At 39.5% G+C, this 15176-nt stretch overlaps 1 protein-coding gene across 2 annotated transcripts in view; it reads right to left on the bottom strand.

The window, feature by feature from the left end:
• LOC119512632 (GC-rich sequence DNA-binding factor 2-like) overlaps window positions 1–15176 on the bottom strand; it is a 935299-nt gene that overhangs the window by 60833 nt on the left and 859290 nt on the right. The gene's annotated exons all lie outside the window — the stretch shown is intronic.

Here is a 15176-nt window from a genome sequence, read left to right as displayed (position 1 = left end):
TTTTATTGTATGTTTTTTTAATTTTTTAATTTTTTTTATTTTTCATACAGTTTATTTAGAAAAAGAAAAATAAAAAAAAAACAAAAACAAGGAAAAAAATATGCAGAGCCCCCTTGAGGAGCTGGTGGAGAATGCAGGGGTATTCGTCTGCCCTAACTCGATGGTGGCTAACATGACCACAGACATAGGGGATTGGTGGTTTGATGGACTGAGCCCTCTACCATGGAATTTGCCCTTGGGAAGACTGTTGCTGCAAAGGAGAGGCTAGGCCTCCCTATAATTGTGCCTAAGAGCCTTCTCCCGAATGCCTCTTTGTTGCTCAGATGTGGCCCTCTCTCTCTAGCTAAGCCAACTTGAAAGGTGAAATCACTGCCCTCCCCCCTACGTGGGATCAGACACCCAGGGGAGTGAATCTCCCTGGCAACGTGGAATATGACTCCCGGGGAAGAATGCAGACCCGGCATCGTGGGATGGAGAACATCTTCTTGACCAAAAGGGGGATGTGAAAGGAAATGAAATAAGCTTCAGTGGCAGAGAGATTCCAAAAGGAGCCGAGAGGTCACTCTGGTGGACACTCTTACGCACAATATAGACAACCCTTTTTAGGTTCTAATGAATTGGGGTAGCTGGTGGTGGATACCTGAAACTATCGAACTACAACCCAGAACCCATGAATCTTGAAGACAATTGTATAAAAATGTGGCTTATGACGGGGGACAGTGGGATTGGGGGGTGCCATAGGGATCACACTCCCATTTGTCTAGTTTGTGGATGGATGAGTGGAAAGGTGGGGGAAGGAAACAAACAAACAAACAAACAAACAGACAAGGGCGCCCAGTGTTCTTTTTTACTTTAGTTGCTCCTTTTCACTTTAATCATTATTCTGGTTATTTTTGTGTGTGTGGTAATGAGGGTGTCAGGGACTGATTTTGGTAATGAATGTACAACTACGTAATGGTACTGTGAACAATCAAATGTACGATTTGTTTTGTATGACTGCGTGGTATGTGAATATATCTCAACAAAATGAATAAAAAAAAAATCAAAACTTAAAGGAGGATAGAATACAGCTGTAGCTCACACCTTTCTTATTACCTATTGCTATCTATGATAACTCCTATCTGTTCCCAAAGTGGATTAACATCAAAGGAGTGGTTCTCAAAATGTGGTCTATCATCCTCTGGAGGGTCAGTGGGACCCTTTCAGAGGGTCTGTGAAGTAAAAATTACTTTCATCATAATATTAAACATTATTTGCCTTTTTCATTGTGTTAATATTTACATAATGAAGCAACAGCGGTGATGGAGAAAATTGCTGGTTCCTTAGTGTGAATTAAGGTAGTGACACAAATCTGTATTTGTGTCATTGTATTTTTTACCACCGCCCATTAGCAGGAAAAAAAAAAAGCCACTTTCACTTAATGACCTTGATGAAGCAATAAATAATTATTAATTTTACTAAATCTTGAGTACACATCTTTTTAATAGTCAAATAGTCTGTATGACAAAATGGAAGTATGTATAAGGCATTTTTGCTGCATACTGAAATAGAAAGATCGTCTTAAGGAAAAACTCTTGTGTGACCGAGCTGCAAACTGTACTAGCCACTGTTTTTGAGGAATACCACTTTACTGCAAGAATGAATGACAAAATCTGGTTATTCAGACGTGAGTATTTGGAAAAATTTTCTCAAAAATGAACAAAGTGTGCCTATTACTTCAGAATTAGGGTTTTCAAGTGAAAATTGGGATTTTGGAAACATATCCTCTGCTGTGAATATGACACCTTCCAAATACTTAAAAGCTTAAAGACAGTGGTAATATTAACAAAATGCTGATATTGTATAATAAAATGTGTCAAGGTCTGCAAACTCAGTGAACCAATACTCTCCAAATAATCAGTGTATGATGTTAAAAATCAAGTATTGGTAAAAGGGCCATTCAAAAGGCAAAACACCAATGTATTTTAATGTAATAATGCACAAAAAATTTACTTATACGGTTACAAGTTCCATGTTACAACTAACCGTTAAGAAACGACTATTTGTTGAGCTTTGATGTATTATTAAAGCAGAATACCAACAATGATCTAAAAAGGCTATTAAATACTCCTCTAATTACACATCCACAGGCTGGATTTTCTCACATACTTAACCAAAACAACGTATCACAACAGACTGAATGCAGAAGCAGATATGAGAATACAACCGCCTTCTATTAAGCCATATATTAAAGAGATTTGCAAATAGAAAACAATGCCATTCCTCTTGCTATTTTTTGGAAGACAGTTATTTTTCACAAACTGTTACTTATTCTTACATGTAATAGATTTATAATTATTTTTAAAATTTATAAAATTTTCTCTATGTTAATTTTGATTATGACAAATTTCGATACACATAACTCAAAGAAACAAAAGTTCTTTGGGGTCTTCAGTCATTTGTAAGGGTATAAAGAGGTTCTAAGGCCAAAAAAGAACTCTTGGTCTCAAGTCTCCTTACGGGAAACATATTTTAGAGTAGAAAAGCAAATATAAAAGGTTATCAAAACTTCAGAAACATCAGGATGGCTTTAATGAACTAAAAACAGCAGGAAAAAAATTTTTTTTTTTTTTTTTTTACCTCAAGACTAACCAAAACGAGAATTCCTTATTAAACTCCAGATTAACAACATATATTTTGTAAACGACCTTATGCAGCTAGAATTCCTTATTTAAGAATTCAAAGGCACTTCAAAATTACTACCATGTATTTAACCTCATTATTGGTTACATTCTACAGTGTCATCAGTATCTATTACTTAAGCTACTTAGCAAAATATATATTGCTATTTTTATTTCAGTTTTTGCAAATAAAAGAAAAAGAGAATATCACAAAACCTGTCACCTAGATTCTTCTAATGAATTGGCCTGGTGAAGTGTTTTCTGGAAAAATAAAGGTTCAATTCTTAATTGGTTAAGTCCCCAAAAGGTACATATAACTTTCCTGTCTTCCAAAGATCATTCGAAGTTATTTAACTTAGTAATGATGTAAGTCCTTCATAAACACCAAGTATTGTATTACAGCTATAATCGATGAGGGTCATTAGGTGGTGTAAACACAGAAGAGCCCCCAAACTGTGGGGCATTTTTTACTCCCCCACCCAGTCCAACGTGCGGATGCAGGCAGCGGGCGAGTGCTCGCCGGCCAGCCCTTTACTATCACTACGACTGAGCGTCGCAGGCGCAGGGCAGCGAGTATCAGCACCCTCCAGGGACCCCTCCAGAGCCCCCGCGGCCCCTTCCCCCGCACACCCCACGTCACCTCCTGCGACCGCCCCGCGCCCGCGTCACCTGGGGCGCCCAAGCCGCCGCCGGAGGGCGCTCCCGCAGCTCGCCGGGAGCTCGCCCAGACCCGGCCTCAGCCTCGGCCTCGCCGAGGGCCCCAAGCCTGCGGCGCTGGCTCCCTCGCCTCTGCGCGGCCTCCTCTGCAGGGTGGTTCTTCCTCCGCAGAGCCCGGAGCCGTCCGTTCACTGGGCGCCCCAGGTTCTCCAGACGGCTCCTCGTCGCCGTCGCTGTCGCTGGACTCGGCTCGGCGCTGCCGGAAGTTCCTTCTCGGCCTGTGAGCCATGACAGAGGCCCGAGCTCCGCCTGCGCGCTCGCCACCAGCGCCTGTCAGCCCGGACCCTCTGCTTCCCCTCTGACGCGCGCGCCCGCTTTGCTTCCTTGTGGGCGCGCCTGTTACGCGCGCCGCTGACTCGCCTCGCCGCTTTCGTCGGGAGTGCGCATGCGTGCCTCTTCTCCCTCTCAGGTGGGCGAAAATGTGTGATGACTGCTGGGGTCTGGTGGTAAACCAGGCATTGCGGTGCATTTTGAGGCGTATATTCCATCGACAAAGCAATTTTCATTTTTTAGAAATTCTCCGTGGACAACCCGACCCATGCTCTTGCAATTAGATAGATCCTATCTTCAGGAAATTCGGTTTGAGAATGACCACAACTTATTCTCTGCACGAGGCAAAAACAGTAGCTTGTGGAAGTCTGAGCTGTGAGACAGCTTTCTCAGTGGTGTGCTGGGGGCACCGCTGTGAGCCCTGGAGAGCCAATGGCAGAATTTTCAGGAATTTTGCAAGCCGGTTGCTAAACCCAGCCATTATTAAAAATTAAATTATATAAACGTGCAATTAAATAAATGTACAATTAAATTAAATTAAAACAAAATTAATATATACTCAAAATCAATGCTTAAGTTTTTACTACCTTTTATAATTATCTATGTTCTTGAGTTTATTTACATCTAGTGAGCTTTATTGTGAAAATACTATATAACATACTACACATTTCTTCTGGTTCTGTGTTCAGCAGTGTCACACTAGTAGCTTGAAATCAGCCATGGTGGGAGTTCTTATACCACAGAGCTGGGCAAGCCTTACAAATTAGGGCTTTTCTCCCAGAGAGCCAGTTATTAAATATTTACTAGCATACCCTTGTCTATATTCCACCAAAGGGATAGAGAACAGGCAAAGTCTCCCTGGCTGATCAGCCCCAGAACCCTTTTGTTTATAGCTTATCTAAATGAACTAGTACCACCCAGAACATCTGGCAATGCTGTCATAAAGTATCATCAGTTACTCATAATTTATTAATGACTTATTGTAAAGAGAACTTTCTCTTTTAAAATACAGGTAAATTTAAGGCACTTCTTGAAAGCTTTTTTTTTTGTTAGACTGTTGGAAAGTGGTGTGAAAAGTATACTTCTGGAAAACGGAGATGCTTGTGCTCTCTGGAAGAGCTACTTCCTATTATGGACCAAGGGCCCCTTACAGCTAAAATGAATTCCAAAGACTGGAGGTGGGATGGGGGTGGGAGTGGGGTGGTGTCCCATTTGGCCTAGTGCTTTCCAGTCTACCATCTATCCATGCATGCCATGAATGCCACTCCATTCTCCCATTGCAGAGGAGGGTGTCTTTCTAAATCAAATTACAAAGCAGTTAATGCAAAACCAAAAAGAACAATATGATTTCAAATTTTGGAGAGTGAGGGAGATGATCATGATTGTGATAAATTCAGTGTTCTCTTCATGCACGATATAAAGGAACACAGCCATATATTGTACAGTCCAACCAGCACACACCATATAGTCAAGGCATCATGCTAGGCCCAGTGCTTCTCAAATCTAATGTTCTCCATATCGCCTGGAATCAGGCAAAAATGCAGATGCTGATTGCTCAGGGAGGGGCTTGAGATGCTTCATTTGTAGCAAGCTCCCAGGAATTGCCAAGGCTGCTAGTTGAAGGACCACAGTTTAAATAGCAACATTTCGGAGCAGATACTAATTTTTAAAAAAATGTTCCTGGTAACTTGATCCTGATGAACAGCACATGAGTGCCATTATGTATCTCATAATCTGGAAACTGAGTAATCCTCATAGAGGAAAACTAAAACAAATCTATACACAGTGATTGCGGTTATCTAACTGTAGAAGTTATTCACCATAAGGGGATAACTGTCTATACCTTCTCAAGAAGAGTTCCCCATCAGTCTCCAAAATTGCTTTAGTGTTTGTTTCAGTTTGAAAGGTGTTGACAGGACAGAATTCATTCGGAGTGTCACTTGCAAAAGGAACAGTTTACTTAAGGCTAAAGAATGATGTTGGTGTCCCAGAGGGTGTCCTCTCCCTTTGAAAGTCACCAACTCATGAACAATGTTCAACCAGAATTGAAAACACCATGCAGAGTTTCTCACTTTAAACTACACCACCTCTTTTATTCGTCTTGGTATCCCTGTGCCTGGTACAGTGTCGAGTATGTGATTTGTCCTGAATTAACATGAATGGCACTGAACTAAATGTGTGAATGAGGAGATTCTAAAACACCTGTATTCAGCCACAGTAGTGAATCCTGAGAACATGTCAATCATTCTGTTTTAGTTTGCTAAAGCTGATGAAATGCAGTATACCAGAAGTGGGTTGGCTTTACAATGTATTGGATTGGATTTATTAACTTACAAGTTTACAGTTCTGAGTCTGTGAAAATGTTCCAATTAAGGCATCAACAAGCCTCTCCCCGAAGGCTACCAGCGATCTGGACTCCTCTGTCACATGGCAAGGCACATGGTGATGTCTGCTGGCTCTTCTCTCCCAGGTTTTGTTGCTTTCAGCGCTGGCTTCAGTGGCTTCCTCTCTCAACTTCTTGTGTTTCTCTCTTTTAGCTTCAGTCTCTCTTAGCTTCTATATTTCCTTCTCTCTAAACTTCCTTGGCGCTCTCTTCTGTCTTTTATCCTCTTATAAAGGACTCTAGTAAGAGGATTCAGACCAACCCTGTGGCAAGCCTCAACTGAAATAACCTAATCAAAGTTCCCACCCACAATAGGTCTATATCTACTGGAATAGTTTAAAAGAACAAGATTGTTTTCTGGGGTACATACAGCTTCAAACCACCACACATTCTGTCACACATGTTAACAGACAGGAGATAGACATACTGAGATAGAAAGAAAGAAAGAAAAAATGCTTTTTAAAACCAAAACCAAAAGTTTGTTCTATGAAAGAGAAGTGAGAAAAGTGAATTTCTCTGGGTATGGTCTAGATGGGAGAGCATGAAACAGAACTTGTTTAATAAAAGGGCCTGTGCCAGTTTGGATATATTATGTCCCCCAAAAAAGTCACATTCTTTAATGCAATCTTGTGGGGGCAGATTGATTAGTCTGTTGATAAGCATGGAACCTCTGACTGAATTATTTCCATGGACGTGTGGCCCTGCCCGTTCAGGATGGGTCCTGATGAGTTCACTGGACTACTTAAGAGAGCTCAAGAGCCTACGTAGATGCTGATGATCAGAGATGCTTAGAGATGCTTGGAGTTGTGGACAGAAGGACCTTTGGAGATGCTAAGCTAAGAGATGAAGCCCAGAGTTTGCCCTGGAGAAGCTAGGAGAGGACCCCCAGAAGCTTAGAGGGAAATGCCCTGGGAGAAAGAAGCAAGGACGCACAGGAGCTGAGAGAGAGCAGCTAAGACAAAAGCCCAGAGACATTTTGGAGAAAGCCATTTTGAAACACAACCTGGGAGCAAAAGACCAGCAGACGCCAGCCACATGCCTCCCCAGCTGACAGAGGTATTCCAGACCCACCAGGTGTTCTTCAGTGAAGCTCTAGCAAACAGGAACAGGGCTCTAGGGAAAGCAGAGTGAAGGCTCTAATGTAGGGTTACCAGATTTAGGGAAACAAAATAGGATGCCCAGTTAAATTCAAATTTCAGATTAAAAAAAAAGGATTTTTTTTTTCTATAAATACATCCTATGCAATATTTGGCACATAACTGCATGGAACATATTGCAACCATAGTCTGGAGTAAAGAGAGATGTGAAGAATTTCAAAGGGTAGAGAAAGGGTTTGTAATCTGAGGGTGGTGGTGGTGGTTCTGGAACCTAAGGGGAAATGATGGCCAGTGAGAAGTTCCCAGTTGCAGGGTGTTGAGAGCCAGCAGACTTGGTGCTGTTTTCCCCCAAACCTTCAGTAAAACTTCTCCCCATACCCCCACCCCAGTCTTGGGTTAACACTGCTGCTGGGATTGAAGGACTCAGGGGCTGAGTCTGGGGTGGTGGCAGCCCCTTTGTGATGAGGAAGGGGTGGTGGCTGTGTGGTTTCTGGGCTGAAAATGTCAGGGGAAATGCAGTGAACGACACAAAGCAGCTGCTGAGCACACCTGGCCTGGGAGTGGCTATGAAATGATCCCTTTCCCCAAATGACCCCAAGAAAGTGGATCTTTAAAGGGGAAGAGGCTCCAGGGTTACAAATGTAAATGGGAAAAGGGCAGCCAGAAAAAAATTGTATTTCTCCAGTCTTTCCAGGTGCCCACAATTATCACTGCCTCACATTATTTGCTCTTTTTCATGAGTAAAAGGACTTTTCCCCTGAGAGGGCAAGGATAATGCCCCATCTGTAATTTGCCCTACACAATACTTGCTTATTAATTAATTGACCGATTATTAGGAGACTTTGCCTTATTCCTTTTATATGATTTAGAATTGCAGGGGTTAATTGAAAAAAAATTGGCATAACAAATTTTCCAACCTCTGGAAATCTGTCATATTTTTGCAAACAGTCTGCTTTTTCCCTTAAAGTGAAGTGGCACTTTAGTCAGGGTGTCTTCTCATTTATTAGTGGGTTCTGGGCTCCCTCTAGTGAGAAATATTATACTTACAGAAGAGCTGTGTCAATTAGTCTTTTAGAAATTACTTCCTTTCCTATTGGAGAGCTATCTTAAAATTTTATCTTGTTATAAGCAACACATATATTTCAATTTTTAAGCCAACCTATTTCAAAATTTCTCAGAGGACAAATTTTGGGAAATTATTTTTATAAGTAAACTAGCACTCTTCTCTGGAAATTAAAAACAATTTATTGTAGAAACATCCTTAAATGTATAGACCTAATAATTGAGCTTTCATTTTTATAGCATCTGTTTTTTGAGCCCTACTCTAATGAGGGAGACAAAAGACCTGGGTCCTGCTCCTAAAGCTGGGAGACAGTAGCCAATTATCCTGACGGATCTGCCTGTTGGAAATTCTTTATGGTCTCCTGTAATCTCAAGTATTGCGAATTTTTTTAATAGTAGATCCCAACTTTCAGAAGAAGCAGATGTCTTTGGACTGTCACTTTTATGGGTCTGAACTCTTCTATTGAACTGAAAATATTTTCTCAACCATCTGTTATAGATGCATAATGAGCCCCATAATATAGATAATTTAATTCTGTCTTCATATACATTAGGCAAACAGGGAGCTGTTACGAATGCATTAAATTGTAGTGTTGACCATCTTGTTGTAAAAAAGACTGTTTGTTAGATTTATCTCTCTGGGAAGTATGGCTGTCAAGTCCCAAAAGATCACAAGATAAACCTATAGATCAAGCAAAGCCAAGTTTGTAAGACAAACTACAGTAAGAGAATCCTACCTGGACAGCATCTGAGTAGTGTCTGGAAATGGAAAAATAAGGCAGGGTATTTATAGGGTATTTTTAGGGTTTTAAAATCAGCCAAGCTGGGTGATTTTAAGGCAGGTCTTGTAAGGAGGGGGAACTGGTAGGATTTGGGCAGATTTTATGACATTATCACTTTAGATTGATGGGTCCAGGGAGGCCAGATCTTCAGTTGAGCCTGGATGAGCAAGCTGTTTCAGTCTTGATAAAGAAGTTGGCTCACAGTGTTATCTTCCAGGAGCAGGCACTTCCTGCTAAGTTTTGTTGTTTTTCAGTCTCAGTATTGTTTTGCACAAAAAACAGAAAAGTATGCCTCCCCCCTCCCAGAACAATTTAGCACAGTGACTGGAAAGTATGTTTGACTGCATTATTGTCTAACAAAGGGACAGGGAATTATTTTGGTTTTGGTACTCATAAGGGCGAGATCTTAAAAGCACCTGTTCCTGGTAGATAATGAAGTCATATCAGCAGCCAACATTTACTGAACAATTACTATGTGTCAGGTACTATGGCAAGCATTTAACCTCAATTACCTTGTTTTATACTCAACAGCAACCTTACAGGGTGAGTTGTTATCCTTGTTTTACAGATGAGGAAACAGAGGAACAGAGGGATTAAGAAATGTTCCCAAATCAACAAGTTCATTAAGGAATGGGATGGAAATTCCAGGCAGCATAACCTGAAGCCCTTCATTTTTACTATGCAGCACATCTCCAGGACAATTCCTTTCAGTGAAAAGGAGTCATGTGAGGTAAATCCTTCTGTTCTTGAGTTAAAATCAGGTTGAGATTAATAAACATGACAATTTAATAAGAAGAAAAGACATCATAAAAGGAAAGCGTCAAGGGTGTCTCTGAATGACTTTCTTCACTTTCAGTCTTTTACCCCTTATTTCAAGGAGCTGTCCTTTTATTCTAACAAATAAATTTTCTGACAAATCCAAGCCTCTCTTCATGGGCTTCACTGGAATTTTCACTGAACTTTTTTCCCTATCATGAAATGTAATACACACATCCATAAAAATGTATAAAGTAAAATTGTACAGTTCAATGATTTATTGCAAAGCAAGTTCCTCTGTAACCACCACCAGAAATCCCTTTTGTGCCTCCTTTCAATCATTTTACCCTCCCTGCCCCCAAAGTAATCATTATTCTGACTTGTATAGCAATAACTTTCTTACTTTTTTTTTTTAAAGTTTTATCACCTAAGCATGCATTGTTTAGTACTATTGTTTACTTTTGCCTGTATTTTTGGACTTTATATAAATGAAATCATGTAGTATTTATTGTTTTATCTCTTCTGATTAACATATATTTGTATTATAATTCCACATTGTTCTGTGTAACTGTAGTCCATTCATTTTTATTACTGTGTAGTGTCAATTTGTTTGAATATACCACAGATTATTTATCTATCCTAATGTTGTCACACTTGGTTGTTTTCAGTGTTGGGCTATGTCTTAGTTTCATGGCTGCAATCATAAATACCACACTGGGTTGGCTTAAACAATGGGAATTCATTGGCCCACAGTTTTGAGCTTAGGAGAAGTCCAAAACTGAGGGATCAGCAAAACGATGCTTTCTCCCTGAGGACTGGTGGTATTGACTTCTGGTGATCCTTGGGCCCTTGTCTTTTCCATCACATGGCAATGCACATAGTAGCATCTTCTCCTTTCTTTTCTAGGTTGCTTTGACTTCCAGCTTCTGCCCCTTTCCATGGCTTCAGGTTCATAAAATCTCAGTAAAAAGATTAAGGCCCAAATTCTTTCAGTTGGGCCACAACTTAACTAAAAGGAACATTTGAAAAGGTCCTATTTACTATGGGTTCGCACCCACCAGAATGGATTAGGATTAAGAACATGTTTTTATCTGGGGTACGTAATTTAACCACCTCTTGCTATACCACAAATATTGTTATTACGAAAATTCTTGTATTTGTCTCTTGGGACTCATGTACACAGATTTCTGTTGGGTATGAACCTAGGAGTGGAATTGCTGGGTCATAGGATATGCTATCTTCAACTTCAGTGGAAAATATCAATTTTCCAAAGTAGTGGTTTCTTAAATTTACATTCCCTGCTGTAGTTATGAATGTTTTCAGGCTCTTTATCCTTGCCAACACTTGGTTTTGTCAGTTTTTTTTAAATTTTAGCCATTCATGTATATGTCCTTTTGGTTTGAATTTGAGTTTCTTTGCTTACTAATAAGGTTGATCTTACTATTTTAAGATGCTAATTCTATCTATATTTCCTCCTTATGAATTGCCTGTCCATTTCTCTTGCACATTTCTATTGGTTTTTTTTTTCTTGACTTTTTTCTAAATAGTGTATAGCTATTCTTTGTGTATTCTCTATATGAGTCCATTGATACATGTGTTGCAAATATGAGCTTTGTGGTTTGGTGTGTGTTCCAGTTTGCTAATGCTGCCATTATGCAAAATACAAGAAATGGATTAGCTTTTATAAAGGGGATTTATTAGGTTACAAATTTGCAGTTCTAAGGCCATAAAAGTGTCCAAACTAAGGTATCATCAAGAGGATACCTTCACTGAAGAATGGCTGATGGCATCTGGAACACCTCTGTCAGCTGGGAAGGCATGTGGCTGGCGTCTGCTGGTCCTTTGCTCCTGGGTTGTGTTTCAAAATGGCTTTTTCCAAAATGTCTCTGGGCTTTTGTCTTAGCTCCTTTCTCACAGCTCCTGTGCATCCTTGCTTCTTTCTCCCAGGGCATTTCTTTCTAAGCATCTGCGGGTCCTCTCTTAGCTTATCTGGGGTTAACAATGGGCTTCATCTCTTAGCTTAGAATCTCCAGATGTCCTTCTGTCTGCATCTCCAAGCATCTCTAAGCATCTTTGTCAGCTCTGCCTCTACTTCTCTATCTCTTTCTGAGCCTCTTAAAAGACTCTAGTGATCAAATGGATCACCCACCTTGAATGGGTAAGACCACACCTCCATGGAAATAATCTAATCAAAATTCTCACCCGCAGTTGGGGAGTTACATCTCCAAGGAAACAATCAAAAGTTTCCACCCTAATCCAAAGACTGATAAGACTGCTCCCACAAGATTGTGTCAAAGAACATGGCTTTTTCTGGGGGACATAATACATCCAAATCGGCACAGTGTGTCACTGGAGTCCTCTAAAAAAGCTCAGACAGAAGGAGCTCAGAGAAGCTGGAGCTTAGAGAGACATTTCGGAGAATGCCATTTTGAAATACAACCTAGGAGCAAGCAGATGCCAGTCATGTGCCTTCCCAGCTAACAGAGGTTTTCCAGACGCCATTGATCTTCTTCAGTGAAACTACCCTACTGTTGATGTCTTTGGACATTTGCATGGCCATTAGATTGTAACGTTGTAACCAAATAAACCACCTTTGTAAAAGCCAATTTATTACAAAGTTACAGTAACTAAAACAGTGTGGTGCCGGCACAAGGACACACAAATAGACTAATGGAATAGAAATGAGGGTTCAGAAATAAAGCCTCATATTTGGTTGATGTATTGTACACTTATTCCAAAGTTTCTGGGAATCCCAACAGGAGGGCATAAAATTTATAATTATGCCGTTTCCTTTTTACCTTGGTCCCTACATACATACCTTCTTCAGAGACATGCCTGTTTCACTTCCAATTATATCCCCAAACTCTTAGTGATTTCAATTATTGAGGAAAACCTATACTGTTGCCAAAAAAAGATAGAGCCTCTGGGTTATATTAAGCAGTGGTGGCCAAATAAATGCTGCCCAGGTAGAGAGGTAATTATGAGGTAAAATTTATACTCAGGCATTTTCAAATGACCTAATATTTTGTACATTCTCCAGGCAACACATGATATTCAGTGTATTCTTATTCAGAAATTGATATCATCGCTTGCTCTATGCTTGAATTTGTAGTTTGGGTAGTTCGGATGTAAGGGTTTTAGAAACTTTAGAACTCTCTGTGTAGCACACTCTGGTGCTTGTGCACTGTTACAACCTCAATTTCATGGGGTGTCCTATCCCTTAACTCCTGGTTCAGCAGGGCAAAAGAGTGTTGGAAAAATATGTCACTGTTATTGAGCTGAGTGTTGGATCTAGTGGACTTGCTTACTAGGTACTGTACTAAATATTTTGGAAAGTAAGCCAGAGTTATAGCTAAAGACTGCAACAATGAAAACAGCCAGGAATATAAATTGCACGAATTCTCCTAGTTCTATCCTTCTACCAATCCAGTGACTATGTACAAAATAAAACGAGAATGGTTTAATTTATTACAGAGAATATTGGTGTTTTGTCATTTTAAAAATTCACTAGGTGCCAACAGCATGTTTTTTAAATTTTCCAGTTTGATGGATGGTCTAGGATAAGGCAAATTACAACTCACCAGCACTCTTTTGTTTGCTTGCCTGGGTCCTTGGCAGACATCCTATATAACACCATTGTTTTTTGTTTTGACCATGGTGTAGGTTGTCGAATGATTGCTTCTTCAAAGTTTGATGGGTTGCTAAAAGCAGTTTCAGACCTGGGAAACTGAAGAAGCAATCACGTTTAAAAAACTTATTTATGTTGCAGTCAAAGAAAACTGAAGTTGACGTAGTTCGACCTGTTGACATCCTTCTATTTTTTCTTTCTTAAACCCCTAGTTTTGTTTTATTCTCTTCCTTTGTTCTCTTTTTCTTGTTCTCCTGTTTTTTTTTCTCTATTAGCTTTCTCTAGTTTTGTTTTTTTAAATTCAGTTTTACTGAGATATATTAACATATCATACAATCACACGTAGCGTAAAATCAACTGTTCACAGTACCATCACATAATTCTACATTCATCACCCCAATCTATTTTTTGAACATTTTTCTAATACCACAAAAAGGAAAAATAAGAATAAAAAATAAAAGTTAAAAAGAACACCCAACTCATTGCCCCCTCCCATGCTATTTTTTACCCACCTTTTTTCCCCATTTTTCTACTCATGCATCCATCCATAAAGTGGTTAAAGGGAGTGTGATCCACAAGGCTTTCACAACCACACAAGAAAACATTTAAAAATGGTCAGAGGACTGGAACAGACTCTTCTCCAAAGAAGATATACAAAAGGCCACAAAGCAGGTGAAATGATGCTCAACATCATTAGCCATTAGGGAAATGCAAATCAAAACAAGACACCATTTCAAATCCACTAGAATGTCTATTATTTCAAAGAATAAAGAAAAGTAACAGGTGTTGGCAAGGTTTCAAACAAATACGAACCCTTGTATATTGTGGGAATGCAAAAATCGTACAGCCACTGTGGAAAACAATTTGGTAGTTCCTCAGAAAGTTAAACACAGAATCACCATATGATCCAGCAACTCCACTTCTAGGCATATACCCAGAGCAATTAAAAGTAGATACTCAAACAGATACTTGTAAACTAATGTTCAGAGCAGCATTATTCACACTAGCCAAAAGCGGGAGCAACCCAAGTCCCTATCCACAGAAGAGTGTATGAACAAAATATGGTATATACATACAATGGCATATTTTTCAGCCGTGAAAAGGGATGAAGTTGTGATACATACTACAAAATGCATGAACCTCGAAGGCATGATACTAAGTGAAATCAGCCACACACAAGGACAGATATTGTATCAGATCACTTATATGAAATAATAAAATTATGCAAATTTATAAGGACAGAAAATAGATTACTGATTACCAGGGGCCGGGGACCCTGAAACGTGGAGTTATGTTTAATGGGTATACAATTTCTGGAAAAGTTTTGTTAAAGGCATACGATTTTGGGAGCACACACTGTGAATATAATTAATACCACTGAATTGTATACTTGAAAGTGGGTAAAATGGGAAATTTTATATTGTATATATGATATCACAGTAAAAATAAACAAAAAATACATTGACAAAGAAAAAACATATAGATGAACACAGAGATGACAAGAGTATTTAAAATCATTTTATATATCCTACAAACATACCAAGGAATGACATAAAGGAGATAATGTGACATAAAACAAAATGAGAAAAATACACTGAAGAGTATTCTTTTTAGTTCACAGAATCCATGGCAGTTGCCAAACTATCTAGCTAAATTAAAAAATACTGGTTTGCCAGAGGCAATAGCCTCTTAAAGAACATCAACTAGATATGTTCCCTTTGCTCATAAAGTTGACACCCCTTTTCAACATGAACAGGTTATGGTGGTCACTGCCTAGACATCCCCGAAGATCAGAAAAGTGATTAAACTACAGGAAGGAGT

Source organism: Choloepus didactylus, chromosome 17 (assembly GCF_015220235.1).
Source record: "Choloepus didactylus isolate mChoDid1 chromosome 17, mChoDid1.pri, whole genome shotgun sequence".
In the NCBI taxonomy this organism is placed as follows: domain Eukaryota; kingdom Metazoa; phylum Chordata; class Mammalia; order Pilosa; family Megalonychidae; genus Choloepus; species Choloepus didactylus.
Note: the sequence above shows the minus strand (reverse complement) of the source record. Positions and strands in the feature narration are given on the sequence as shown.